The sequence below is a fragment of the Orcinus orca genome, chromosome 6 (assembly GCF_937001465.1).
Source record: "Orcinus orca chromosome 6, mOrcOrc1.1, whole genome shotgun sequence".
In the NCBI taxonomy this organism is placed as follows: domain Eukaryota; kingdom Metazoa; phylum Chordata; class Mammalia; order Artiodactyla; family Delphinidae; genus Orcinus; species Orcinus orca.
Window position 1 is genome coordinate 74,000,433 of NC_064564.1, and position 27,600 is coordinate 74,028,032.

At 38.9% G+C, this 27,600-nt stretch overlaps 1 protein-coding gene across 7 annotated transcripts in view; it reads left to right on the forward strand.

Moving 5' to 3' along the window:
• TMC1 (transmembrane channel like 1) overlaps window positions 1–27,600 on the forward strand; it is a 386,362-nt gene that overhangs the window by 205,719 nt on the left and 153,043 nt on the right. For 3 of the 7 annotated variants that reach the window (XM_049710776.1, XM_049710780.1, XM_049710779.1), the window contains exons 4-6: window positions 16,115–16,366; window positions 21,373–21,441; window positions 23,934–24,344. The gene's annotated coding sequence lies outside the window, so the exon portion shown is untranslated. The remainder of the gene's footprint in view (window positions 1–16,114; window positions 16,367–21,372; window positions 21,442–23,933; window positions 24,345–27,600) is intronic. The other 4 variants (XM_049710775.1, XM_049710777.1, XM_049710778.1 and 1 more) reach the window with 2 other exon arrangements.

Consider the following 27,600-nt stretch of genomic DNA (forward strand, 5'->3'; position numbering starts at 1 on the left):
TTGGGGAACACTGGTCTGAGACTGGAGAAAGGGAGAATGTGAGGGAGGTATTCATTCTCTGGCTCCCTTCCTATGAGGTCGTTTTGGTCCTCTCCCCTTCAGGCCTAGAGACGGTAATAATGCCCAGCTTTCTTAGCCCTTCGTGATTTCTCTATACTCTGACACACGTTTGAAATTGCCTATATAAATTATTCTGCATATGCTTTACTTTCTCAAATTACCCAAGTTGAAAGTTCCATCTGGACCCTGTCTGACACAATTTTTATGTAAGATTTCATTATAAAAAGTTGTCATCACTAAAAAAATGTTTGAAATCAGTAGACTAGTACAGGAGTTGGCAAATTTTTTTCCTAAAGAGCCAGATAGTAAATATTTTTGGTTTTATGGGTTATACAATACCTGTCACCATTCCTCGATTCTGCTCTTTTAGTGAGAAAGCAGCATAGACAATAAGTAAGTGAATGAATATGCCTGTGTTTCAATAAAACTTTATTTACAAAGATAGGCAGTGGGTTTTATTTTTGGCCTATGGGCTGTAATTTACTAATCCTTGATCCAGGACAAGCAGTCTTCTGTTGGATGCATGAGACTGATTCTCAATCTGGGAAGATTTTACCCCTTAGGGGATGTTTGGCAATGTCTGTAGACATTTTGGATTAGCACAACTGTAGGAGGGGTATGCTTGGGGAATGTGCCGTGAGCTAGTTCTTTTGTTTTTTTTGGTACACGGGCCTGTCACTGTTGTGGCCTCTCCCGTTGCGGAGCACAGGCTCCGGACGCCCAGGCTCAGCGGCCATGGCTTACGGGCCCAGCTGCTCCGCGGCATGTGGGATCCTCCCGGACCGGGGCACAAACCTGTGTCCCCTGCATCGGCAGGCGGACTCTCAACCACTGCGCCACCAGGGAAGCCCGAGCTAGTTCTTTTGATTATAATCTGGGGCCCTGTGTTTAAGACTGGCTACCTTAACATTTCAGATGGGGAAGGAGAGGAATTGATAACTCCAACATGGGTTATTGTACTATGAGTTTTAAATGAACCTATATATCATCCTAAAACTATTGAACCAGAGCAAAACGGTGACATTTGTATTCCCTGAACTGAACTGATATTTCTTTTGACTAATGTCTTCGTTAACTGACAGGGGACCATATCTCACACCCCACACACCCCACCACTATATCATTAATTAGTGGACAAGTTGAAGAGCAAGGACACACAGAGATCTGTGTCTGGATGACATCATAATTTTGATCAACTAAATAGTCTGGCAGTAGCTTTGAAGAGATGCTTAACTTTTGGAAATCACTTCTGTATTGCAACCAAAGCTATTAAGTTTAAAGGTCCATAAAGATGAGATAAACAGTCATAAAGACCTTTTGAAATTCATACACAGTGTGTTAAATGGATTTAATCACTGTCATTTAAATATGGTGATGTTTTAGCAATGTCCATACACTGGCAAAAATCAGATCATTGACTGCTTAATGGAGGACAAAAATTTGGAGAACAGTGGATGAGATGTTACTTATGTATGACTTCTGAGTCATTTTTACAGGGTTTTCAAGGAAATAACTTGACTCTAGTGTACTACAGTGGAAAACAGCTCTATACCTGGGTCCATTCTTTTTAAAATTAATTTTAGAGTTCTTTTTTTCTATTGGATGCTTTTATCATAGTCTAACTTATAGATTGACAATCCTTAAAAGGTCATTTTAGAATAATTCTGACCCTGAATACCAGGGAAAGAAATACAATTGAAACATGAAACCAAATTTAGCCAATGTATCAAATACACAATATAATCTTAATCCTAGCTAGTATTGATTATTTCCTATGTGTCAGACAATATACTAAACAGTTTTCCTGGATTTACTATTTTAATTCTCCTGGTAAACTAGAGGTATGTTGCAATTATTGTCACCTTCATTTACCAGAGGAAGAGAACTGGGGCATGAAGAGATTACATAATTGGTTCAAAATCACAAAGTAGCACTGTTGGAATTTGCACCTAGGCAATTTAATTTCACAGCCTACACTTAACCAGTCTCTTACACTGCTTTCATTTTCTGTATTTTTGTGGTGAATATGATAAGATCATTTTGAAGGCATTGTGGTATGTTTGATCTTAATAACCCCAGTAATAAAGCTGTCTATAATACAAGTAAGCTGTGTGGTCTTGGGGAAATCACATAACTTGCATCAGTAAAGTGAGGGGGTAATACTGAGTGATTTCTAAAATGGCTTTTCTAATCCAACATGGTATTTCCAAGATAGTGTTTAATATTTTTTAACCATATCCTTCAATCAAATGGTCATCCTTTAGCATTAAAATATTTGGAGGGCTTCCCTGGTGGCGCAGTGGTTGAGAGTCCGCCTGCCGATGCAGGGGACACGGGTTCATGCCCCGGTCCGGGAAGATCCCACATGCTGTGGAGCGGCTAGGCCTGTGAGCCATGGCCGCTGAGCCTGTGTGTCCGGAGCCTGTGCTCCGCAATGGGAGAGGCCACAACAGTGAGAGGCCCGCATACCGCAAAAAAAAAAAAAAAAAAAATTTGGAATAGACGCTTTCCAAATTTGCAGAAAAATTTCCCAGTCTCTCTTTGACCCCATTGGTTGATGCTTAGATGTAATAAGAAACTCCACAGCAAAAAAAGGAAGAATATTGTTTAAGTCTTTACTCTGTCATAAAAGAGATGTTTTGCCAATATAGAAAATTCACAGAATTTTACATCTGTAAAGCCATGACCTAATCTGGCCCTCTTACATTGCAAATGAGGAAGCTGAAATCCAGAGAGGTTCAGGGACATGTCCAAATTCACAAAGTTACTTCATAGTAGAGCTGGGCTACAATTATCTGGATTCAGATCCCAGGTCTCTTTCAGTGAATCACAACCACTTCTATCTTAATTTCCCCAAGTCATAAAAAACCACTGGCCTGTTTTAGTCTGGGTTGTTTAGTGGAACAGAAAGATCTGGGTTTGAATCTCAGCTTTATTGCATACTAGATGTGAAACGTTGGGGAAAGTTAAAATGTAAATACGTATGTGTATGTATTTATATATATGCATATATAATGTCTGGGGTTTATATAAAGTCATCCCGTGTCATCTTTGGAGGATTGGTTCCTGGATACCACCCCACATCCCCAAAGGATAGCTGTTGAATATAGTATATTAATGTTGTAAGTCTGTTTGTTTTGAGTTTGTGAAGTCTTGTTATTATATAAGAATTATCATTATAAGTAGTTTATATCTCATTTTGTATTACACATTTAAATTAAGCAAAATTAAGTAAAAAAATTAGAGAGATAGAGAATTTTTTCAAGAACTATTCATACATTTTCTTCTAGGCATGAAAATGCTTAATGGTCCAGTATGAGGACTCTTTTTAAGTGTTAGAGATTTTCTTAGACCCTCACATGATGGCGGCTGCATGATTCAAATATGTTATCTGAGACAATACCAAATGTTAAAAGACCACTGTGAATTTCAAAGCTTCCAAAATAATTTCATTCATCACACAGGCATTTACATGCGTTTTACAAAATGACAGCACATGAAAAGGCTCTCCACTGCAGCATGACTTGTAAGAGCAAGAGTGGAAACAACTCAAATGACCACCAATAGAGACTATGAACTCGTGATGTTATATCCATATAATGAAATATTATGCAGCTGAGAGAGGGCATGAGGACTATTTCTATACACAGCCAGAGGTAATCTTGAGGATAAACTGTTAAGTGAAAAAGCAAGATAGAGGAAACATGACTCGTAAACTACCATTTATCTAAGAAGAATATGTGAGTATGGGTATGTGTTTGTACATATACATATGAACATATGAATATAAATATATATATGTAAGGTGATGGTTAATTTTGTGTCATCTTGGCTAGGCTATGGTGCCCAGTTGTTTGGTCAAACTGGTCTAAATGTTGCTGTGGAGGTATTTTTTATGTGTGAGTAACATTTAAGTCAATAGACTTTGAGTAAAGTAGATTACCCTTCTAATGTGAGTGGACCTCATTCCATCAATTGAAGGCCTTAAAAGAAAAGACTGAGGGTTCCCAAAGAAGAAAGAATTTGACCTCAAGACTGCAAAATCAACTCTTAACCTGAATTTCCAGCTTGGTGACTTTCACTGCAAAGTTTAGACTTGTCACTCTCCACAATTTTGTGAGCCAATTCCTTAAAATCTCTCTCTCTCTCTCTCACGTTATATATATATCTGAATGGAGATGAAAATGATGAAAAGGATGGGGATAGAACAAGTGAGACTCTTCTGGGTATAGCTTGCTAGTAGATATGACTTTGGAACCAAGTTAATATTTTCTATAATTAAAAAAAGGCAAAGTAAAACGGAACAATTTCTTAAAAGAAAGTAAAAATAAACATATTAACTATGAATCGAGTTGGTGGCAAAACTACACAAGTTAAATGATTTCAATTGATTTTAAATCATAGTTAAATCACCTCTAGTGAGATTAAAAACAAAGGTAGGAATTGAGGTGTCCAGGGCAGCACTTCTGCACAGGGCTGCGCACCAAATTGTCGTGTTGCTCACAGCAGTTCTTCGCTGGGAACACTAATCCCATATGTTAGGTGCAAGGCTTCTGCACACAGCCCACTAGAGGCAAACAAAACTAGACAAAACTAGACTAATCCCTAAAGAAAGCTGTGTGGCTGACAGGGTCTTGGTGCTCCGGCTGGGTGTCAGGCCTGTGCCTCTGATGTGGGAGAGCCGAGTTCAGGACATTGGTCCACCAGACACTTCCCTGCTCACATAATATCAAATGGCAAAAGGTCTCCCAGAGATCTCTGTCTCAACGCTAAGACCAAGCTCCACTCAATGACCAACAAGCTACAGTGCTGGACACCCTATGCCAAACAACTAGCAAGACAGGAACACAACCCCACCCATTAGCAGACAGGCCTAAAATCATAGTAAGGTCACAGACACCCCAAAACATACCACCAGACACAGTCACCAGTCCCCTCTACCAGGAAGCCTACACAACCCACTGAACCAACCTTAGCCATGGGGGGCAGACACCAAAACCAACGGAAACTACAAACCTGCAGCCTGTGAAAAGGAGGCCCCAAACACAGTAAGTTAAGCAAAATGAGAAGACAGAGAAACACACAGCAGATGAAGGAGCAAGGTAAAAACCCACCAGACCAAACAAGTGAAGAGAAAATAGGCAGTCTACCTGAAAAAGAATTCAGAGTAATGACAGTAAAGATGACCCAAAATCTTGGAAATAGAATGGAGAAAATACAAGAAACGTTTGACAAGGACCTAGAAGAACTAAAGAGCAAACAATGATGAACAACACAATAAATGAAATTAAAAATTCTCTAGAAGGAATCAATAGCAGAATAACTGAGGCAGAAGAAGGGATAAGTGACCTGGAAGATAAAATATTGGAAATAACTACTGCAGAGCAGAATAAAGAAAAAAGAATGAAAAGAATTGAAGACAGTCTCAGAGACCTCTGGGACAACGTTAAACGCACCAACATTCGAATTATAGGGGTTCCAGAAGAAGAAGAGAAAAAGAAAGGGACTGAGAAAATATTTGAAGAGATTATAGTTGAAAACTTCCCTAATATGGGAAAGGAAATAGTCAATCAAGTCCAGGAAGCTCAGAGAGTCCTATACAGGATAAATCCAAGGAGAAACACGCCAAGACACATACTAAACAAAAAGTCAAAAATTAAATGCAAGGAAAAAAATATTAAAAGCAGCAAGGGAAAAACAACAAATTACATGCAAGGGAATCCCCATAAGGTTAACAGCTGATCTACCAACAGAAACTCTGTAAGCCAGAAGGTAGTGGCAGGACATATTTAAAGTGATGAAAGGGAAAAACCTGCAACCAAGATTACTCTACCCAGCAAGGATCCTATTCAGATTTGACAGAGGCATTAAAACCTATACAGCCAAGCAAAAGTTAAGAGAATTCAGCACCACCAAACCAGCTTTACAACAAATGCTAAAGGAACTTCTCTAGGCAAGAAACACAAGAGAAGGAAAAGACCTATAATAACAAACCCAAAACAATTAAGAAAACGGTAGTAGGAACATGCATATCGATAATTACCTTAAATGTAAATGGATTAAATGCTCTAACCAAAAGACATAGACTGGCTGAATGGATACAAAAACAAGACCCATATATATGCTGTCACCAAGAGACCCACATCAGACCTAGGGACATATACAGACTGAAAGTGAGGGGATGGAAAAACATATTCCATGCAAATGGAAATCAAAAGAAAGCTGGAATAGCAATTCTCATATCAGACAAAATAGACTTTAAAATAAAGACTATTACAAGAGGCAAAGAAGGACACTACATAATGATCAACGATTCAACCCAAGAAGAAGATATAACAATTGTAAATACTTATGCATCCAACATAGGAGCACCTGAATACATAAGGCAAATGCTAACAGCCATGAGAGGGGAAATCGACAGTAACACAATCATAGTAGGGGACTTTAACACCCCACTTTCACCAATGGACAGATCATCCAAAATGAAAATAAATCAGGAAACACAAGCTTTAAATGATACATTACACAAGATGGACTTAATTGATATTTTTAGGACATTCCATCCAAAAACAACAGATTACACTTTCTTGTCAAGTGCTCATGGAACATTCTTCAGGATAGATCATATCTTGGGTCACAAATCAAGCCTTGGTAAATTTAAGAAAATTGAAATCGTATCAAGTATCTTTTCTGACCGCAATCCTATGAGACTAGATATCAATTACAGGAAAAAATCTGTAAAAAATACAAACACATGGAGACTAATACACTACTAAATAACCAGGAAATCATTGAAGAAATCAAAGAGGAAATCAAAAAATACCTAGAAACAAATGACAATGAAAACACGATGACCAAAAACCTATGGGATGCAGCAAAAGCGGTTCTAAGAGGGAGGTTTATAGCAATACAATCCTACCTCAAGAAACAAGAAACATCTCAAATAAACAACCTCACCTTAAACCTAAAGCAATTAGAGTAAGAAGGACGAAAAAACCCCAAAGTTAGCAGAAGGAAAGAAATCATAAAGATCAGATCAGAAATAAATGAAAAAGAAATGAAGAAAACAATGGCAGAGATCAATAAAACTAAAAGCTGGTTCTTTGAGAAGATAAACAAAATTGATAAACCATTAGCCAGATTCATCAAGAAAAAAAGAGGGAAGACTCAAATCAACAGAATTAGAAATGAAAAAGCAGAAGTAACAACTGACACTGCAGAAATACAAAGGATCATGAGAGATTACTACAAGCAACTATATTCCAATAAAATGGACAACCTGGAAGAAATGGGCACATTCTTAGAAAAGCACAACCTTCCAAGACTGAACCAGGAAGAAATAGAAAATATAAACAGACCAATCACAAGCACTGAAATTGAAACTGGGTTTAAAAATCTTCCAACAAACAAAAGCCCAGGACCAGATGGCTTCAGAGGCAAATTCTATCAAACATTTAGAGGAGAGCTAACACCTATCCTTCTCAAACTCTTCCAAAATATAGCAGAGGGAGGAACACTCCCAAACCCATTCTATGAGGCCACCATGACCCTGATATCAAAACCAGACAAAGGTGTCACAAAGAAAGAAAACTACAGGCCTATATCACTGATGAACATGGATGCAAAAATTCTCAACAAAATACTAGGAAACAGAATCCAACAGTACATTAAAAGGATCATACACCATGATCAAGTGGGGTTTATCCCAGGATTGCAAGGATTCTTCAGTATATGCAAATCAATCAGTGTGATACACCAAATTAACAAATTGTAGGAGAAAAACCACATGATCATCTCAGTAGCTGCAGAGAAAGCTTTCGACAAAATTCAACACCCATTTATGATAAAAACCGTCTAGAAAGTAGGCACAGAGGGAACTTACCTCAACATAATAAAGGCTGTATATGACAAACCCACAGCCAACATAATTCTCAATGGTGAAAAACTGAAACCATTTCCTCTAAGATCAGGAACAAGACAAGGTTACCCACTCTCACCACTATTATTCAACATAGTTTTGGAGGTTTTAGCCACAGCAATCAGAGAAGGCAAAGAAATAAAAGGAATCCAGATTGGAAAAGAAGTAAAGCTGTCACTGTTTGCAGGTGACATGATACTACACATAGAGGATTCTAAAGATGCTACCAGAAAACTATTATGGGTAATCAATGAATTTGGTAAAGTAGCAGGATACAAAATTAATGCATAGAAATCTCTTGCATTCCTTTACACTAATGATGAAACATCTGAAAGAGAAATTAAGGAAACACTCCCATTTACCATTGCAACAAAAAGAATAAAATACCTAGGAATAAACCTACCTAAGGAGACAAAAGACCTGTATGCAGAAAACTATAAGACACTGATGAAAGAAATTAAAGATGATACAAACAGATGGAGAGATATACCATGTTCTTGGATTGGAAGAATCAACATTGTGAAAATGACTCTACTACCCAAAGCAATCTACAGATTCAGTGCAATCCCTATCAAACTACCACTGGCATTTTTCACAGAGCTAGAACAAAAAATTTCACAATTTGTATGGAAACACAAGAGACCCCGAATAGCCAAAGCAATCTCGAGAAAGAAAAACGGAGTTGGAGGAATCAGCCTCCCTGACTTCATACTGTACTACAAAGCTACAGTAATCAAGACAGCATGGTACTGGCACAAAAAAATATATATATAGATCAATGGAATAGGATAGAAAGCCCAGTGATAAACCCACGCATATATGGTCGCCTTATTTTTGATAAAGGAGGCAAGAGTATACAATGGAGAAAAGACGGCATCTTCAATAAGTGGTGCTGGGGAAACTGGACAGCTGCATGTAAAAGATTGAAAGTAGAACGCTCCCTAACACCATACACAAAAATAAACTCAAAATGGATTACAGACCTAAAGGTAAGGCCAGACACTATAAAACTCTTAAAGGAAAACATAGGCAGAACATTCTGTGACATAAATCACAGCAAGATCCTTTTTGACCCACCTTCTAGAGAAATGGAAATAAAAACAAAAATAAACAAATGGAGCCTAATGAAACTTAAAAGCTTTTGCACAGAAAAGGAAAACATAAACAAGACGAAAAGACAACCCTCAGAATGGGAGAAAATATTTGCAAATGAAGCAACTGACAAAGGATTAATCTCCAAAATTTACAAGCAGCTCCTGCAGCTCCATATCAAAAATACAAACAACCCAGTCCAAAAATGGGCAGAAGACCTAAACAGACATTTCTCCAAAGAAGATATACAGACTGCCAACAAACACATGAAAGAATGCTCAACATCACTAATCATCAGAGAAATGCAAATCAAAACTACAATGAGGTAACACCTCGCACCAGTCAGAATGACCATCATCCAAAACTCTACAGACAATAAATGCTGGAGAGAGTGTGGAGAAAAGGGAACCCTCTTGCACTGTTGGTGGGAATATAAATTGATACAGCCACTATGTTGAACAGTATGGAGGTTCCTTAAAAAACTAAAAATAGAACTACCATATGACCCAGCAATCCCACTACTGGGCATATGCCTGTAGAAAACCATAATTCAAAAAGAGTCATGTACCAAAATGTTCATTGCAGCTCTGTTTACAATAGCCAGGACATGGAAGCAACCTAAGTGTCCATCGACAGATGAATGGATAAAGAAGATGTGGCATATATATACAATGGAATATTACTCAGCCAACAAAAGAAACGAAACTGTTATTTGTAGTGAGGTCGATGGACCTAGAGTCTGTCATACAGAGTGAAGTAAGTCAGAAAACGAAAAACAAATACCGTATGCTAACACATATATATGGAATCTAAAAAAAAAAAGTGGTTATGAAGAACCTAGGGGCAGGACAGGAATAAAGATGCAGACATAGAGAATGGACTTGAGGACCCGGGGAGGGGGAAGGGTAAGCTGTGATGAAGTGAGAGAGTTGCATGGACATATATATATACTAACAAATGTAAAATAAATAGCTAGTGGGAAGCAGCCACATAGCACAGGGAGATCAGCACAGTGCTTTGTGACCACTTAGAGGGGTGGGATAGGGAGGGTGGGAGGGAGACGTAAGAGGGAAGAGATATGGGGTATATGTATATATATAGCTGATTCACTTTGTTATAAAGCAGAAACTAACACACCATTGTAAAGCAATTATACTCCAATAAAGGTGTTAAAAAAAAAAGAAAACTGGCCAAATTTGGTACAAGTGAATTTATCATGGACTGATGAATAAGTGACTAAAAGATTGACCTCCAGGAATCCCAAGATCTGGTCAGTGTAGATTTATAGTGATTACGTTGCACCTCAAGAGGTATTTCGACGTATTGGTATAACTAGCTGGCAATTCACCATTTAGAGAGATTCAGCCTTGGAGGAGACTCCTCCCAATTCAGAGTGCCTCACATGCTTCCAAGGAGACTGGCACCATCAATCGACAATCCCGATTCAGCCAAGGAAAGCACTTTGACACAAGAGAAATTGTGCGAGTGTTTATACCAGGCATAATAAACTCATTTTCAGCTGACTCAAAGCATAAAGCAAAAGCATTTGGAAGGGCAACAGAATATATAATCAGTCACAATTTAGGGTAAAAGAAGAGAAATGACCAAGGGAGAACAGGAAAAAAACTTCAGTAGGGAAATTACCTCAAACTTCAATCTTCAAATTAATTGTATTTCAATAAGTTGCAAGTTATTTGTGTTAAAAAGAATAAAAGAACTAGATAGAAGAAAGTGAAAATGCAATTAAAAACTGAGAGAATAGGAGACCTGTCATATCTTTTTATTCTGGAGTGAGTTGATGGACTCTTTAGCCAGACTGAGGAGAGCAAAGGGGCTTATCACTGGTGTTCCCTCCTATCCTAACTTTGAATCCAGAAAGCACAACTGGAGAGCTTTTTTTCTGCCCCAACTCAGTGCTCTGTTTTCTCATCTTATCAGACTTCAGTTCTGCTCTAATTTACTTTGGTTGTTGGCTGAACTGAGGATGCAATAAAAAACAAAAACAAAGGTCTCACAGAAAGAAAACCAGTGGTTGCCAGGCACTGGGGGAGAGTGACATGGGGAGCGACTGTTTAATGGTAGGGTCTCTTCTTGGGGTGATGAAAATGTTTTGAAACTAGATAGTGGTGATGATTGCAAAGCATTTGAATGTACTGAGTGCCATAAATTTTATACTTTTAAATGGTTAAAACAGTGTATTTTATGTTAGTGAGTTTTACAGTAAAAAAAAAAAATTAAGGGCTCAAATGCAGTGCATGGGGGAGAATGATATGGGGAAGAATGGGGAGATGCTGGCATCGTGGAAGCCAAAGGGAGATAGAGAGTGCGGAGCTCCAGGGACTGAGCTAGAATCAGTGGGACTTCTGGCTCAGAAATGAGTCCTGGTTTTCTTTGGTGAACCCAGTTTTAGTTCTTTCTTAGCACTACTTCAGCATCTAATTCAGTTTACCCAAGATTCATACAGAAGTCATAAGTGGGCTAACAGTCTAATGTAGGTTGTAGATTTTTTTTCCCTAGTATCTTTTGTTTTATTTTGTCATTTAATTTAATTTATTTTATTTTGTATAAATGTCTTTAGATGGGGTTAGCTTTCTCCAATTTTGTATGTCCCCCGTGGATCCCTACTATTTTAAATTATTCCAGTTTCATTTATTTATGATAACATGCCTGGTCCATGAAAGCATTTGTGTTTGCACCCCTGGTATTTAAGGAACTTACACATATAAAGCACAATGCTAGAAATATTGATAATTACTCCAAATGTGCTTTTGCTTCAGGGAGTCTTCTTAAAATGAAGACACATGTAAATGGTTTATTACAACATAGGCAAGATAGTCATTTTCCTCATTAGTATAGCGGTGAGTATCCCCGCCTGCCACAGCATAGGCAGGATAAGTGCCCAAATGGTAATAAAAATTAAGTGCATTGGGAACAAAGACAAATGTAAAGAACATGTAATATCTGATTCCCTTCCACTTTCGCTCATTGCATTGAGATTTTATTGCGGTGAATGCAGTTAAAGACAAATGGTATTTGTTAAGAAGCTGGAAAGAAATACCATCAAATCTGTAATTAATAGTCATCAGGGCATAACTTTATTGTAGCACACTTATAGCTCGGGAATGAGGAGTTGTATTTACATCTTTAATGAAAACAACTTTGGCATGTATATATATATATATATATATATATATATATATATATATATATATATATATGGAAAATATATACACTTGGATTCTTAGCAGTTTAACAGCAATGCTCTCGGGAACTAAAGCTGCTATGTATTGACGACTCCTGGGTGTTTTATATATGTCATTACTGATCCTCATAACAACCCTGCAAGTTAGTGTATGAGAATCTTGACATTAGTGAGGAGACGTTCTAAATATGTCCGAAGCCCTCAATTTCAAAATGTGGACATGGACCTTGGCTTTCCTGAATCACATTTTTTTCAAGAATCAGATGTCATTTGTGGATAGTCTCATGTTTCATTAAAAAAATTTTTTCCAACTATTAGAATCTTAGCTTTATCTCTGCTTTGCTAGCTATTTTAACAAACAAACAAACAAACAAAAAACCCACAAAATCACCTTAGAGAAAGACTCCACAAAAAAATGAGTGGAGAACAGGAGCTGGCTAAGCTGGGCAGTCAGCTAAGATCACTCACTCACTGTGTGAGGATTTGTTCCAACACATCAGCCTCCTAGAACTGCCCAGAGTGTGCTTGTTCTTCATATATTCAAATTCTGCTGGAATGAACATAAATTTGCACAGCTTTATGGAAAAGTTTTATTATTATTATTATATATCCAAAGTTGTTTAAATGTTTGAGTCTTTGGACTCAGTAATTTATCCTAAGGAAAATAATAAGGTATCCATAAAGATGTATGTGAATGTTGATAATTGTTAGTTATAACAGTGAAAACGTACAAGGTGACAGTTATCAGTTTATTGCCTCTGAGCTCCAAATTCACCCTTCTTTGTCTTCCTTTGTATTACTCTAGCTAAGTCCTATAAACGTTTCTTTTGCCAGCTGGCGGGATATTCATTTCATCAGTAGAGGGCACTGGGTGCAGTAGTTGCAAGAAAACACTTCTCTTCCAGGTTCCAGTCCTCCGTATACATTCTGAGCCCCACAGCCATAAGCAGGAGCTTGAGCTGCACCCTCAGGCCATCTCTCCCTATCTGCAGCCACTTGAGAGCAACTTCAGCTGTCTGCACCCACAAGCAATGCTGGCCACTTCAACAGACACACTCTGGCCCGCCCACACCAACCAGCAAAGGCAGGTCACTCCTGCAGACCAGCTCCCGCCTACCAGCTCCCGCCTATCCACACCCAGCAGCCGTGATGAGCTGTTTTTACAGATCAGTGCCAGCCTGTGCCCTCAGCCAAGTTTTTTTTTTTTTTGCCACTGCAGGCTGCCTGTGGTAGCGACTCCCTCTTTGAAGAGGTTTGAATCTGAGCCTTGGGGCCCAGAGGGCTAATCCTAGTCCTTTATTGTTCCTATTCCTCAGGCTAGAGGTAGTACCTGCTTTTTTTTTTTTAATTGGAGCATAGTTGATTAACAATGTCGTGTTAGTTTCAGGTGTACAGCAGAGCGATTCAGTTATACGTATACATTTATCTATTTTTCAAATTCTTTTCCCATTTAGGTTATTACAGGATATTAAGAGCGTTCCCTGTGCTATACAGTAGGTCCTGTTGGTAATCTGTTTTAAGTATAGCAGTGTGTACTTGTCAATTCAAACTCCCAATCTATCCCTCCCTTCAACCCTTCCCCCCTGGTAACCATAAGTTGTTCTCTAAGTCTGTGAGTCTGTTTCTGTTTTATAAGTAAGTTCATTTGTATCTTTTTTTTAGATTCTGCATATAAGTGATATCATATGATATTTATTTTTCTCTGTCTGACTTAACTTCACTTAGTATGATAATCTCCAGGTCTATCTATGTTGCTGCAAATGGCACTATTTCATTCTTTTTAATGGCTGAGTGATATTCCTTTGTATATATGTACCACATCTTCTTTATCCATTCATCTGTCGATGGACACTTAGGTTGCTTCCATGTCTTGGCTATTGTAAATAGTGCTGCGATGAACATTGGGGTGCATGTATCCTTTTGAACCATGTTCCAAAAAACCATGTTTCAAAAAACCATGTTTTTTTCTGGATATATGCCCAGGAGCGGGATTGCTAGATCATATGGTCGCTCTATTTTTAGTTGCTTAAGGAGCCTCCATACTGTTCTCCATCGTGACTGCATCAATTTACATTACCACCAACAGTGTAGGAGGGTTCCCTTTTCTTCACCCCCTCTCCAGCATTTATTGTTTGTAGTTTTTTTTTTTTTTCGGTACGTGGGCCTCTCACTGTTGTGGCCTCTCCCGTTGCAGAGCACAGGCTCCGGACGCGCAGGCTCAGCAGCCATGGCTCACGGGCCCAGCCGCTCTGCGGCATGTGGGATCATCCCGGACCGGGGCACGAACCTGGGTCTCCTGCATCGGCAGGCGGACTCTCAACCACTGCACCACCAGGGAAGCCCTGTAGATTTTTTTAATGATGGCCATTCTGACTGGTAACGAGGTGATATCTCATTATAGTTTTGATTTGCATTTCTCTAATAATTAGCAATGTTGAACATCTTTTCATGTGCCTCTTGGCCATCTGTATGTCTTCTCTGGAGAAATGTCTATTTAGGTCTTCTGCCCATTTTTTTTGCGATATGCGGGCCTCTCACTATTGTGGCCTCTCCTGTTGCAGAGCACAGTCTCCGGACGCACAGGCTCAGCGGCCATGGCTCACGGGCCCAGCTGCTCCGCGGCATGTGGGATCTTCCTGGACCGGGGCACGAACCCATGTCCCCTGCATCGGCAGGCGGGCTCTCAACCACTGCGCCACCAGGGAAGCCCCTGCCCATTTTTTTATTGGGTTTTTTTTTTTTTTTTTGATATTGAGCTGCATGAGCTGTTTGTAAATTTTGAAGACTAATCCCTTGTAAGTCACGACGTTTGCAAATATTTTCTCCCATTCTGTGGGTTGTCTTTTTGTTTCGTTTATGATTTCCTTTGCTCTGCAAAAGCTTTTGAGTTTAATTAGGTCCCATTTCTTTATGTTTGTTTTTATTTTGTTTATTTTATTATTTTTCTTTATTTTGTTCCTGGTGGGCTTTGACTGAAGGGCACTGACAGCTCCCAATATTATTCCATTTTATGGATGTATCCTCGTTTATTTAACTAATCCTTTATTGTTGAGCTTTTAACTTCTATATCAGTCAAGGTCCAGTTGGGAGACAGAAACCACGACAGTTATTTGAACAGGGAAAAATTAATACCCCCACAAAATAACTACTAAAAGAGGTAAAAGTGGGCTTTAAGAGATCCAAGTATCACAAATTAAAAGAGCAGGTAATTTAAAGTTAGAGCCCCCTTAGAGCCCACTCGTACCTCTTTTAGTAGTTATTTTTTTGGTATTAATTTTTCCCTGTTCAAATAACTAGTGGTTTCTGTCTCCCAACTGGACCTTGACTGATATAGAAGTTAAAAGCTCAACAATAAAAGATTAGTTAAATAAATGAGGATACATCCATATAATGGAATAATATTGGGAGCTGTCAGTGCCCTTCAGTCAAAGCCCACCAGGAACACACTTGTAGCTAAACAAGTTGGATTTGTTACTTTGTAGAAAGGGAGAATACACATCAGGGGAAAACCACAGGATGTTTCAGTAGGAATGTGTTAGAAAGAACCCATTATAGGATTTGCGATTTGGGGGAAGGTTTAAGAAAGAAATTTGGTCTAGATTGTGTGTTGTCAGAATGTGGGGGTAATTCTATGGTTGGACATTTTGCAGTTGCCATAGTGATGTGTTTTTGTCTGTACTTACACAAAGTTATGAAGAGGCCTTTCTTTATTTCATCCTGTCATGATCTCAGAGTAAACTTGTCTAAGGTTGATATTCTGTGAGATTGTTTATGTCCAATAGGAGACTAACATGGCCTTGCTCTGAATGTTAGATTGGTTCTGAACATGAGTTCTTTTTCAGAGCTTTCAGCTATCATGTAAGAAGTCTGCCTACCCTGGGGCCACCACATGGAGTGACCACATACTTACATATAGAGAGAGATGGCCCAGAGTTCAAGTCTCCAGCTATTGAAGGCTTCCATCCTGGCTAATAGACAATTGAATGAAGAAGACTTTGAGATGCTGTCAGCCCCAACCATTGTCTGACCACAACTACGTGAGGGACCTGCATGCAGTCAGAACTACCAGCTGAGCCAAGCTGACCTCCAGACTTGTGAGTAAAATAAATAATTACCATTGATTTGAGTTACTATTTGGGGGTGGTTTGTTTTACAGTAATAGATAACTGATACAATGTCGGATAGGCAGTTAGCTCTATAGTTCTGGAGCTCAGGAGAGAGATCAGACATGGTGGTACAGATCAGGAAGTCCTTTAGCAAGGAGAAAGCACTTGAAGTCATAGATGAAGTCATCAGGGAGATAATGTACATTGAGAAGAAAAAAAAGAACCCACAGTGGCACCTTTACAATAACACTGAAGTGATCAAGACGAAAGAAGAATTTGCAAGGAGACTGAGAAGGAGTTATCAGATGACATCCATGAGAGATGAATGTTAAGGAAGTCAAGAATGAGAGTATGAAGAAAGAGGGCATTTTCCACAGAGTCAAATGCTGTGGCGGGAGATCAAGTAAGACAAAGACCGAAAAGTGTTCTTTGGATTGAGCAACAGTGAGTTTACCTTGTTGGAAAAAGTAGTTTCAGGGGGTTTCCCTGGTGGCGCAGTGGTTGAGAGTCCGCCTGCCGATGCAGGGGACACGGGTTCGTGCCCTGGTCCGGGAAGATCCCACATGCCGCGGAGCGGCTGGGCCCGTGAGCCATGGCCGCTGAGCCTGCGCGTCCGGAGCCTGTGCTCTGCAACGGGAGAGGCCACAACTGTGAGAGGCCTGCGTACAGCAAAAAAAAAAAAAAAAAAAAGTAGTTTCAGGGAAACTAGGGGCTAGGCAGTGATGGGGGCAGAAGCCAGATTGCAGAGATAAGGAGAGAGGAGAAGATCAGAAAGATACCAAATCCTATGCTGTTTTACTGCATCATGCTGACTTCCTGCATACTATTCGTCTGTATATAATTTTTTCTACAATTCAGTAACCCAATAAAACAATCACATCATGTCATGAACCTTACAATTCCACAAAAGCATGGGTATATCATGTCCTGGTATATATTTAGTGTCATACTTTAACCTGCAGTTTCCAGTTATAAATGCATTACTCTGTGTGTTTGTCTGTCATTATAATCACTTTAAATCTCTCATTGTTTATTTCTTTTGAAAGTAAAATAGCTCATCATTTAAAATAGTACTCAGTGTTCATTGCTGCCTTGTAATTACTTCACAAAAACAATCTCAGTTTACAGGTTATAAACTCCTGAAGCATCTCTGCAGGAGGAATAGCTTACTTTCACCAGAAAAGTCTAGGGAAAATTATTCTAGTCATAGCCTGCTAATTCATTGGCCTGATTGTCAGAGCTCCCATGACAGTTCACTCTCTTGGGAGGCTGGTGTGGGTCTCTGCTTATCCAAGGGGGAGGTCAAGGCCTCCTTGGCAACAGGGAATGAGTTGCAAGGGGGTTGTGGAAAGAAATTCTTTTCAATTCAACCTGTAAGTAGATCTGGACATAATGGCCTCATCTGGCTCCTCTAAGTCTCTCTTTCCCCCTTCTTTTTAAAGGGCAAATCTTATCCCTAACTCTTTCATTATTTGCTTGTGGTTTCTTTGCCAAAGATGCGTGGAGGTAAGCACTATGATGAGGATGGGAGTTAAGGGTTTTTGAATGAAGAGTTTACGTTTCAAAGGACTTGAAATTTATATTTCAAATGTCACTTTCCAATGAGCCTTTACACGTAAACAAAACACGATCAACAGACTTGGAAGGTGAGGAATAGCATGCATGTTTGACTCCTGTTGCATTCCTGGGCTATACTGGCTGTAACATTTTTTTTTTTTTTTTTTTTTTTTTTTGCGGTACTCAGGCCTCTCACTGTTGTGGCCTCTCCCGTTGCGGAGCACAGGCTCCGGACGCGCAGGCTCAGCGGCCATGGCTCACGGGCCCAGCCACTCCGCGGCATGTGGGATCTTCCCAGACCGGGGCACGAACCCGTGTCCCCTGCATCGGCAGGCGAACTCTCAACCACTGTGCCCCCAGGGAAGCCCCTGTAACATTTTTTAATAGATTCTATAGTTACCTTGTAAATATCACCATCGAGTATATTATATTTAAAAACATTCTTTTGTTAGGTGTAGAAGTTTAAAAAGTACTATTATTTTTAAAAATCTGGTTTTGGCATTTTTTCATATTTTAGGATATTAGAAACCTCTAAAATGGAAATTTTGTGGGCAGTTCTCAGCATTTGAGAAGCCCTGCCTGGGGCAATAACTTTGACCCTGTGTGGAAAGGTGTGGAGGATAATTCTGTGAGTGCTCAGAGGGGTTTGAAAAGTTGGAAACGAACACTCGTGCACGAGCACGTTTTGTTGTGCTTAGCACCATACTAGGGGCTACACATTCTACATTTAATCATGGAGAATTGCCTGGAATGAGGCCTGAGAACACAAAGTCCTGGAGGAGATGATTTGAGCTGTCAGCAGAAGGGAAACTGCAGTATGTGGGACTTAAAAACAGCTTGCATGGGGTATGGGATAAGGGTAGAGGGAAAAAAATCTTGGCAAATTTATTCTGCACAAATACTTGTGTCATCCTCATTTGTGTAGACTTTGTGACTTTTTCCCTGGGTTCATCTGGTTGGCAGATGGATGTAAATGCCTTTTAGCCTCAAAGAAGGCACACAGAAGGCACGTACGACTCTTGGCTGTGTGATAAACAGAAGCTGAGCTTCAGAGAATTTCTGGTATGTGTGCGTGTTTGTGTGCACGCGAGCATGTATGCACGCGTTGGGGCTGAACGTACCACTGGTTTAAATCTGCTTTTCAACTGGGAAGATTTCACGTACTTCTTTAGTGTGGCCCAAGTGAATATAATTTTGGCAATGAAAAGTAGAGCATGTTCCAAAAGTTCTTTTCTTTTGCCATCAGGGATAGCAGTACTTTTATTTATAGTAATTTCAGGTCCCCAAATACCTTCAGCAGTATTAATGGAGCAAACAACAAAAAAAATTAAGCAGCAGATGATTAGATCATGTGTTATTTTATTGAGTACTTTATTTTCTTGCCTTTGGAAAATACAGGCCTTCTTTTCTCAACTGTGGTAATAGCTAATTCTTTTTATTTTAAAACATCTTTATTGGAGTATCATTGCTTTACAATGGTGTGTTAGTTTCTGCTTTATAACAGAGTGAATCAGCTATACATATACATATATCCCCATATCTCCTCCCTTTTGCATCTCCCTCCCACCTTCCCTATCCCCCCTGAGCTGATCTCCCTCTGCTATGTGGCTGCTTCCCACTAGCTATCTATTTTACATTTGGTAGTATATATAAGTCCATGCCACTCTCTCACTTCGTCCCAGCTTATCCTTCCCCCTCCCCATGTCCTCAAGTCCATTCTCTACGTCTGCATCTTTATTCCTGTCCTGCCCCTAGGTTCTTCATAACCATTTTTTTTTAAGATTCCATATATATGTGTTAGCATACAGTATTTACTTTTCTCTTTCTGACTTACTTCACTCTGTATGACAGACTCTAGGTCCATCCACCTCACTACAAATAACTCAATTTCGTTTCTTTTTATGGCAGAGTAATATTCCATTGTATATATGTGCCACTTCTTCTTTATCTATTCATCTGTCAATGGACACTTAGGTTGCTTCCATGTCCTGGCTATTGCTGCTACTTTACCGAATTCGTTGATTAGCTCTAGTAGTTTTCTGGTAGAGTCTTTTGGATTCTCTATGTATAGTGTCATGTCATCTGCAAACAGTGACAGTTTTACTTCTTCTTTTCTGATTTGGATTCCTTTTATCTCTTTTTCGTCTCTGATTGTTGTGGCTAAAACTTCTAAAACTATGTTGAATAATAGTGGTGAGAGTGGGCAACTTTGTCTTGTTCCAGATCTTAGTGGACATGGTTGCAATTTTTCACCATTGAGAATGAGGTTGGCTGTGGTTTTGTCATATATGGCCTTTATTATGTTGAGGTAAGTTCCCTCTGTGCCTACTTTCTGGAGGGTTTTTATCATAAATGGGTGTTGAATTTTGTCAAAAGCTTTTCTGCATCTATTGAGATGATCATACGGTTTTTCTCCTTCAATTTGTTAATATGGTGTATCACATTGATTGATTTGCGTATATTGAAGATCCTTGCATTCCTGGGATAAACCCCACTTGATCATGGTGTATGATCCTTTTAATGTGCTGTTGGATTCTGTTTGTTAATATTTTGTTGAGGATTTTTGCATCTATGTTCATCAGTGATGTTGGCCTGTAGTTTTCTTCCTTTATGACATCTTGGTCTGGTTTTGGTATCAAGGTGATGGTGGCCTCGTAGAATGAGTTTGGGAATGTTCCTGCCTCTGCTATATTTTGGAAGCGTTTGAGAAGGATAGGTCTTAGCTCTCCTCTAAATATGTGATAGAATTGGCCTGTGAAGCCATCTGTTCCTAGGCTTTTGTTTGTTGGAAGATTTTTAATCACAGTCTCAGTTTCAGTGCTTGTGATTGGTCTGTTTATATTTTCTATTTCTTCCTGATATAATTTTTTAATAAGATTTATTTAAAATATTCTTGCCTGTGCAACAAGAATATGGACAGTACAATTGACCTTGTCTCTTACTCTTGATGATTTAAAGAAAAATACATACATAAGAATCAAATCCTTTGAATTTGTTAATATTTATTATAATGGAAATATACATGGAATGGAAATATACATGAAATGAAGCTATATTGGAAACATACAGCAGTAACTAGAAAAATGTCTATTATTTATTGAGCAACTACTATATACTACATTCTTTCATATACTCATTACCTAATTTATATTCAAAGAATCCTATTAAGGTATGTTTTAGGATCACCATTTGTTCCAGTCTTGTCTCAAAAATATTTGGTAATTACTCCAAGGACTCTGAATAGCAAAGCTGGGAGTTTGAACCTAAGTTCGGCCAACTCTGAAGTTTATATTCTTTCCACTCAAACATGCTGCCCCTTAAAGTCATGCAATTACTGGTAATGACACTCAGTTCTATCACTAGGAAGGCAACTGTGTTTATTAGTCAACACTGTTCATATTCAAAGAACCATTTACTGAACTTCTGCTTTCTTCTAGACATGATGATAAATGATGTGGAATCTAGAGATCAAAGATGAGGTGTCCCTGCCTTCACAGAACCCACAGGTTAGTGGGAAAGTCTAGAAAGAATATTAATGATTATGGTGCAGGATGTTAGACATTATGAGAAATATAACAACAAGCTACTACTAGAGCCTGGGAAAGACCACAGGCTCTGTGTGCATGTGTGGTGTGTGTGGTGTGTTTGACTGAGGTAAGATAAAGGACATTCAAATGGAACAGCATGTGCAAAGTAAAGTGATGGAGAACATATGGCTTATATGAAAAACTGCAAATTGTTTGGTTTACCTGGAACATAGTGGTAATGGGTGGCAGAGTGATGGGAAATGAGAATAAAAGGTTTTGAGAGGGACATCCCTGGTGGTCCAGTGGCTAAGACTTTGCGTTTCCACTGCAGGGGGGCACAGGTTTGATCCCTGGTAGGGGAACTAAGATCCCACATGCTGCATGGCCAAAAAAAAAGCCTTTGAGAATGGTGAAATCAAAGATTTTACTTTTTGTATGGCCATAAACTTTCAAAATTGTCTTGATAAGATAAATATTTTCCTTCCTATCTTTTGAGGACACACTATACTATCATAGTATTTTCCCAAAGAGGAAATGCAATTAGCACACAAGTATATGGGAAAAATAGTCTTATTGGTAATCAAAGTAAAGAAAAATATTAACCCAACCAAAGGATGAAACTAATAAAAATATCCAGTATTGATAAGGATAAGATGAGCTAGGCATATTTGTATTTTGCTGATTGTTCTATAAACTGGTCCAACACTTTTGTAAAGTTAAATATATATTAAGATATTTTAAATGTTTATGCCCTTTGAATCAATGGCACTAGTTTTGGAACTCTGTAATAAGAGAGCTATAAATATTTATTGCAAGTTTCTTTAATGGTGAATCATTAGAATCAGCCTAAGTCGCCAGAGTACATCGCTTTGATGCAACTTAAGGTACCATTAAAAATTATGTTTATGAATAGCACATAAAATGCATTTAACACAATTCTAGCTAAAAAAGTAGGATACTGAAATTGTATATATACATACACACATGTATATATCCCTTCTCCCACTCCCCTACACCATATAAAACTATGCATTTTGTGTATACACACACACACACACACACACACACACACACACACACACACACATTTGTATCCCCTGTCTTCCACTCCCCTAACACCCAATAAAAGTATACATTAAAAAAGAAACTGGAAATAAATCCACAGAATGTTAATGGTGGTAGTTGGGTTTTAGTGATAGGACTATGGGGAATTTTTTCTTTTTACTTTTTTTTTTTTACTTTTATGCATTTTCCATATATTCTTTAATGATTGTTTAAATGTCAGAAATAGTACTAAATATTTTGTTAATGAATAGGAAAAGATGCTTGTAGAGTCCAGTTTTATTTTTTTGTTTCCTGTTGTCTGGTAAACTATTCTCAGATAGACCTGGCCCACAAGGGGATAATTCTTTTAAAAAATTCCCAGTATTGGCAAACTTTCTCTTGGAATAGCTCTGCTGAACTCAAATGAGATCTTTTCTCCCTAAGCTACTTGCCCTTCTGTTTTTCTGGAAAGATGGAATTCATGAAAAATTACAGTCTACAGTCTACAAATTGCTATGTACTACAGGGTCTATTAAAGAATATGACATTTTATTTTGAGAACTATATCTCCCAGGCTACAATGCCCCATAGCTAGTCTCACATCAAATGCAACCTTCCTGAACAGTCGTTTTCTCAAAGCTCCTGTCTCTTTAGAAAGTAAGTTGTTAGGGAAAGCAGAAAGTAATTTGTTAGGGAGAGCAGGTGGCTCTGAAAACATCAGCCATCCACACACTCTACCTCTTTGAGAATAGTGAATCTGAACAAGTGTCTCCTTGTCAAGGATGAACAATCACAAAAGACATTAATGAAGCCCATAAAAATAAGAGCAGGGTGTAAGAAAACATGACCATTATGAAATAGCACAAAGCTATGAGGAAAGAACAAGCCGGATGAGAAGATACCAAGTGAGACTGAAAGAGATGGGAGAGATAGTAAAGACTGACAAGGAACTAAAGTAATGCAAAAACAATAAAACATTCATGCCAAGGGAGTAAAGAGTCAATGATGCATATACGCACATGGAAAACAAACTTGAGAAATTTTTGCAGAACATGGAATAAAAGGACAAGAAGATGGAAAAGGAAAAGGTCATGGATATAGAGGGCAAAGAATGGAGTTTAAGCTAAAGCTAAGAACTTTAAGTACTCCTAAGGAACCAACAAAGATAATATAAACAGAATAAATATTAAAAATATAATGGAATAAAATGACTGTGTTGAAAGAAGTCAAAGTATGTAGATTGAGAAGGCTCACAGATTCTAGTAAAAAGCATTCAGAACAACCCCCCCCCAAAGAAATACTGCAAAGTCCCTTCTTACAAATACATTAATTATTAGGATTTTAAAAATAAGTGCTCAGGAAGTAGAAAAAATTTGCCAATAAAGGAACTAAAATTAAACTCTTTCTTATGTAACTCTAAATTCCAGAAGAACTTGGAGATATATCTGCAAGCTTTGCAAGAGGCTGGATTAAGATGTGAATATTCGGGACTTTCCTGGTGGCACAGTGGGTAAGAATCCACCTGCCAGTGCAGGGGACACGGGTTCGACCCCTGGTCCAGGAGGATCCCATATGCCGCGGAGCAACTAAGCCCGTGCGCCACAACTACTGAGCCTGCGCTTTGGAGCCCCCGAGCCACAACTGCTGAGGCCCGCGTGCCTAGAGCCCGAGCTCTGCAAAAAGAGAAGCCACCACAATGAGAAACCCAGCAATGAGAAGCCCACGCACCGCAATGAAGGGTAGCCCCCCACTCACCGCAACTAGAGAAAGTGCACGTGCAGCAACGAATACCCAATACAGCCAAAAAAAAATTTTTTTAAGTAGATATTCAAAATTAGGTAAGCACACTTTCATTGACAAAGATGTACTTTTAGAAGTAGAAGTTCTCTACCCCTATATACTTTTCTGCAAAATATAAGATAAAATATAAATAAAATGGGCTTGACAGTATACATTAATCACTGACAGATGATTCAAAAACATAATTTAATAACAAGAATGTTAGCATTTAAAAGATGTGTAGAATTTTTCCTTATCCAATTTGCTCAACAAATTTGTGGATCCATAATAACTTGATATATTTTGTTGCTTAAAGGGGAAGCTTGGCCTTACCTTTTCTGTTTTTGCTCTTTTCATGGTACAGGAAATATATTTTTGCTAACCAGTTATTCACTTCATGTTTAAAGTGGCCTTTGTTGCCCTTTTGTATGGCTGTTGTGTTAGGTCAAAGGTAGTTTCCTGCCACATGCCTAGGCCACTTTTATTTATTTATTTATTTGCAGTACGCGGGCCTCTTACTGTTGTGGCCTCTCCCGTTGGGGAGCACAGGCTCCGGACGCGCAGGCTCAGCGGCCATGGCTCACGGGCCTAACCGCTCCGCGGCATGTGGGATCTTCCCGGACCGGGGCACGAACCCGTGTCCCCTGCATCGGCAGGCGGACTCTCAACCACTGCGCCACCAGGGAAGCCCTTAGGCCACTTTTAAATGATGTGGCACTGCCCTCAGTTCCTACTGTGGGGACCACATGCTTTGTCTTACTCGGGTGCAGCCAAAATTGGACCATGGTGGGCACCTGACCCATGACAACCAAATTATAGGTGATTAAAAGAATGGGAGCTGAGTCAGACTGTCTAGGTCCTAATCTAAGGTTTGCCACTTGACTTTGATCTTCATTTTCTTCTTTCATAAAATGAGCTTAATGATTATTCCTATTTGATTTGTTTGAAGTAAGGATTTAGAGTTAAACCATATGCTGTTTGGTACATGATACCTAATCCTGTTGCATGTTATTGTTATTATTATTATTTGAAAAGATGGGGTAAGTCAATCAAATTCTCTCTCCTCTTTTGAATTTGATTTGGGAAAATCAGAATCAGGCAGCTAGCAATGGGAATAAGAGTTTAAAGCATGCATAGAGAGGAGCTATGAGATAGAGTTGCCAGAGGTGATGGCAATCTGGAGTTCGCAGATAGGGGAAACTAGATTAAGCGGATTGTGTCTTTAGGCAAATCTGATATAAACCCAGACAGAGTCACATCACCTCACTGAATGCGTGCCCTACAACAGTTGTTTTTAGCACATATACATTCACCCCTTAGAGACAGTTTCTCTCTTCTATGACTGCTGGACCTTTCAGCTTCACTAAATAGGGTAACTCCCTGTTACGGACTGAATGTTTGTATTCCCAGAAAATTCATATGCTGAAATCCTCATAATGTGATGATATTAGGAGGTGGGTGGGAGGGCCTTTGGATGGTGATTAGATCATCAGGGTAGAACCCTCATGAATGGGATTACTGCCCTTATAAAAGAGACTACAGAGAGGTCTCAAGTCCTCTTTCTGCCAGGTGAGAATAAAATGGGAAGACTGCAGTATGCAACTAGGAGAGGGCTCTCATCAGAACCCAACCATGTTGAGCGAACCCGAGCGAACTGTGAGAAATAAATTTAGCCTCCAGAACTGTGAGAAATAAATTTCTGTTGTTTATAAGCGACCCAGTCTGTGGTACTTTGTTATAGTGGCCTGAACAGACTAAGATACTCTCATTATACAGGGAAATCTGCCAGAGTTAAAGGTAAGAAAAGGGAACCTGGGATCCAGAATAGGGTTGAAGTGATCTTCCATTCTTCCTTTGATGTCTAGTCTGCCTTCTGTCTCTGCCAAGCAACAGAATAAAGACCAAGCTTCTACCCATAGCAGGTAAGGCCTGCCCTGATTTGAGGATGGGCCAGCTTAAAGGAGCCTTACTAAGTGCATTTGGTAAAGAAATTTGTGTACATTTCAATTAGTAACATATCTAACTTGTTTGGACTTGTACAATTTCTAAGAATAATTATGAAAAATGAGGTCATTCAAAAGGCTCATTTTCTAAGATTTCAGTATATAATTAGCAATGTGGTATGGAATAAATAAAATGGCACAGTTTGGGGGTTGGTGCCTTGTATATTTCTGTCCCAGATCTTTCCAGTGCGTTTAATTCTTTCAATAATAAAGAATACAGCAACGTGTGGATCTTTGAATCTATGGTATATAGTAACTGTCAGCCTAGAGCAGTGGTTCTCAACCAGGGATGTTTTTTGTCTCTTGCAGACATTTGTCAATGTCTGGAGAGTTTTGGTTGTCATAACTTGGGGGCTTGCGATTGGCATCTAGTGGGCAGAGGCCAGGGATGTTGCTAAATATCCTACAATTTAGAGGATGATCCCCCCACAAAGAGAATTATTTTGTCAAATATGTCAATAGGGCCAATATTGAGAAACTCTGCCCTAAAAAAAGAAGTCTAGAACTTCTATTGAATGTTCTTTTATTCAATCAACTAATGAGAAGAAATACGGGGGAGACAAGCAAAAACATCAGCAGCCCTCCGTGGCGTTCAGAGTTCCTCAGGTCTGGAGCATTTCAGATGTTTGCTGTTTACCAATGACGACCAATTTGTTTATTTTCTAAAGTTCAGAGATTTCACAGGGACATATTATTAAACTGCCTATTATTTTCTCTTTTCACAAGCCTATTTTAATGGCCTAGTATTGACATGTCTGGCATAGAGATCTTATTGTTCTGAGTGCTGGATCTATTTTCACTTAACTCAAGATTTTCCTAGTCAATACATCCTTTGACCTGAAAATTCAAGAAGTATAAATCCTACCCATGGTTCTGCCCTGTCTCTGTCCCCAGTTGGCAGGTCTTCTACAAGCTCTTCAGTGTACTTTGGATACAGTACCTCCTATCAGTTTCATAATTAGAACACTTTATTCCTCTGAACTGTTTAATTTTTTAAGTTAATCTCTCTGGTTAGTCATAAACATTCAATTCTGAATTATTCTTCTAGTGTCAGAATAGAAGTCTAAATTATTACAGTATTAGAAGACTAATCAAGATCACCAAGAAAACCTCATGAATATCCCACTGTGCCTTACCTAGCATCTGATAGGATCAGATATATCTTGAAAATTTGCCTGACAAACATGTTGACATATAGTTTTATTAACGAATCCTAGAAAGTCAGTGGAAAAATCCCTTCTATTCTAAGTTGTTCAGGCCACATTCTTGGATATAGGGGATTCTGCATAAACATCTTCATAACTGGAAAAGT